Source organism: Oncorhynchus keta, unplaced genomic scaffold (genome assembly GCF_023373465.1).
Source record: "Oncorhynchus keta strain PuntledgeMale-10-30-2019 unplaced genomic scaffold, Oket_V2 Un_contig_16649_pilon_pilon, whole genome shotgun sequence".
Lineage (NCBI taxonomy): Eukaryota > Metazoa > Chordata > Actinopteri > Salmoniformes > Salmonidae > Oncorhynchus > Oncorhynchus keta.
The window spans coordinates 150,254-153,665 of record NW_026280037.1 but is presented as its reverse complement, the minus strand read 5'-3'; the positions used below and the strand labels follow the sequence as shown (position 1 = coordinate 153,665).

At 45.3% G+C, this 3,412-nt stretch overlaps 1 long non-coding RNA gene across 1 annotated transcript; it reads left to right on the top strand.

Moving 5' to 3' along the window:
- Positions 1–316: 316 nt before the first annotated feature.
- On the top strand, positions 317–769 carry LOC127919429 (uncharacterized). Its single transcript, XR_008102912.1, has 3 exons — positions 317–368; positions 448–543; positions 703–769. It is a non-coding gene; the product is annotated as an uncharacterized LOC127919429 (long non-coding RNA).
- Positions 770–3,412: the final 2,643 nt, after the last annotated feature.

The following is a 3,412-nucleotide window of genomic DNA, read 5'->3' as shown; positions in this document are numbered from 1 at the left end:
GGGCACTTTTCAGACAGAGAGAAAACCAGAGCAGAGATCTCCCAGAGATCCATGTGACTCCAATTTCCTGTGAATGCAGTGTGAGGTCTGTTTTGGGGTCTGTTTTGAGGTCTGTTGTGAGGTCTGTTATGGGGTCTGTTGTGAGGTCTGTTATGGGGTCTGTTGTGAGGTCTGTTTTGGGGTCTGTTGGGTCTGTTGTGAGGTCTGTTGTGAGGTCTGTTATGGGGTCTGTTGTGAGGTCTGTTGTGAGGTCTGTTATCTGTTGGGGTCTGTTGTGAGGTCTGTTTTGGGGTCTGTTGTGAGGTGAGGTCTGTTTTGGGGTCTGTTGTGAGGTCTGTTGTGAGGTCTGTTGTGAGGTCTGTTTTGGGGTCTGTTTTGGGGTCTGTTGTCTGTTGTGAGGTCTGTTGTGAGGCCTGTTGTGAGGTCTGTTGTGAGGTCTGTTGTGAGGTCTGTTGTGAGGTCTGTTGTGAGGTCTGTTGTAAGGTCTGTTGTGAGGTCTGTTATGGGGTCTGTTGTGAGGTCTGTTGTGAGGTCTGTTGTGAGGTCTGTTGTGAGGTCTGTTGAGGTCTGTTGTGAGGTCTGTTGTGAGTTGTGAGGTCTGTTGTGAGGTCTGTTGTGAGGTCTGTTGTGAGGCCTGTTGTGAGGTCTGTGTGAGGTCTGTTGTGAGGTCTGTGTGAGGTCTGTTGTGAGGTCTGTTGTGAGGCCTGTTGTGAGGTCTGTTGTGAGGTCTGTTGTGAGGTCTGTTGTGAGGTCTGTTGTGAGGTCTGTTGTGTGGCCTGTTCTAAGGTCTGTTGTGAGGTCTGTTGTGAGGTCTGTTGTGAGGTCTGTTGTGTGGCCTGTTCTAAGGTCTGTTGTGAGGTCTGTTGTGAGGTCTGTTGTGAGGTCTTTTGAAATATGGGCTGCAGGGCCTTGGAACATGCGGAGAAGCAGAGTTGGCTGCCAACAGTACCCTTTATCCCGCTCACTCCTCCTCCTCCTCCTCACTGATGTCCTTGTCTCACAGATGGCATGAGAGCTACAGTTACTCCCTCAGATTTGCTCTGTTGTGAAACGCTACTCCTCTGGGACTCCTTCACTACAGGACAGGTGTGTTATTGTGTAATAAAATGACATTGACTCTCTCCCATGTTAATGAATCTTTTTAGTGTCCTCACTCAACTCGTTCTGCCCCTGAACAGGCAGTTAACCCACTGTTCCTAGGCCGTTATTGAAAATAAGAATTTGTTCTTAACTGACTTGCCTAGTTAAATAAAGATAAATAATAATACATTTACATTGACATTTTAGTAATTATTCAGACACTGTTACCCATTAGTGCATTCATCTTAAGGGAGCTAGGTGAGACAACATATCAGTCATATCACAGACCAGAATATCATTCTAATGCTTAGAGACAGTAGAGGTTAAGAGAATCCATTGACCTTCCCTAAACAGCAGTTTTCTACATGTGACTGGGGAAGAATAACGGTGTATTGTAGTCCTGCTGGCTGTGAGACACCACCATGTGACGAGTCTGACTCACATTCAACACTTGTTTGGTCTTTGTTTTGAGTCGTCAAGGTGTGGAGACCCGATAGCGATATCAGTGAGACACAGGCGCTTTGTATCGCGGCACAGCAGCAATATTAGCGTTCTCCAATTCCAACTGTCGGGAGATTTGCGGTCTTCTCCCACACCTCTCCCAGTTGAGCAGCACATGCACCTCACGTTGACAGGTTGATTGAAAGAAATAACAATGAAGAAAATAAAAGCTTGATTCATTACAGAAGTGTGAGGGTTTAAGCAAACACAACCGTCCATTGATTACTTGCACACATGTTCCATGTGGCCATGACATCACTCAGTCACTAGGTAGACAGAACCCATCTCTGCCGAATTCTTGGCTGCCTTTTCCCCCTCTTTCTTTCCCCCGTCCTCATCAAGCTGTCTTTCACATGGCATTCTGTGGAGGGGGAGCATTCCTCTCATCATCCTTGGGAATCCATTAACCTGCGTTCCCAGCCCAGCATGTGCAACATGTGGACCCTGGAGTGGTGTAGCATAAGTCAGACAACGGCTCACTTGGTTTCATGGCCTCTTCTCTGCATCCCGAATGTCACCACGTTCCCTACATAGTGCACTACTTTGGCCAGCCTCCTCTGAGTCGAAAGTAGTGCTCTATATAGGGAATATGGTGCTGTCTGGGACAGATCCTCTGGATGTGTAAATCTATCACTCAGAGCAGAGGGGGGACGCTGTCTGTCTGTCCCTCACTCAGGCCGTGATTTGCAGTGTAAGCAAAGAACCTGCTCCGACTTAAAGTACTGAATGGGACTCTGTGAGACAGTCGAGACAGCTAAGGTTCTGTATGGGACTCTGAGAGACAGTCAAGACAGCTAAGGTTCTGTATGGGACTCTGGGAGACAGTCGAGACAGCTACAGGTTGCTACAGCATAGCCTTATCTTCAGCATTGCTACAGTTAGCTACAGAATTATCTTAACTACATCACCCCTACAGTAGATACAGTTAGCTACAGTTAGCTACAATACTGCCTAAACTACAGCACCGCTACAGTTAGCTACAGCAAAGCCTAAACTACAGCACCGCTACAGTTAGCTATAGCATAGCCTAAACTACAGCACCTCTATGGTAGATACAGTTAGCTACAGCATAGCCTTAACTACAGCACCTCTATGGTAGATACAGTTAGCTACAGCATAGCCTTAACTACAGTACCGCTAAAGTTAGCTACAGCATAGCCTTAACTACAGTACCGCTACAATTAGCTATAGCATAGCCTAAACTACAGCACTGCTACAGTTAGCTACAGCATAGCCTTAACTACAGCACAGTTACAGTTAGCTACAGCATAGCCTTAACTACAGCACTGCTACAATTAGTTTCAGTTAGCTACAGTTAGCTAGAGCATAGCCTTAACTTCAGCACTGCTACAGTTAGCTACAGCATAGCCTTAACTACAGTACAGTTACAGTTATCTACAGCATAGCAAATTTTACAGCATACAGCGCATTCGGAAATACATTTTTTCCTCATCAATCTACACACAACACCCCATAATTAAAAAGTGAAAACAGGCTTGTAGAAATGTTTGCAATTGTATTACAAATAAAAAACAGAAATACCTTATTTACATAAATATTCAGACCCTTTGCTATAAGTCTCAAAAGTGAGCATCCTGTTTCCATTGATCATCCTTGTTTCTACAACTTGTTCTACAACTTGATTGGAGTCCACCTTTGGTAAATTCAATTGATTGGACATGATTTAGAAAGGCACAGACCTGTCTATATAAGGTCCCACAGTTGACAGTGCATGTCTGATCAAAAACCAAGCCATGAGGTCATACAGCTTGGACTGCAGTCTACAAAAGCCTATTCCTGCTCTTTTCCCGCGATTCATCAAACCCATTTG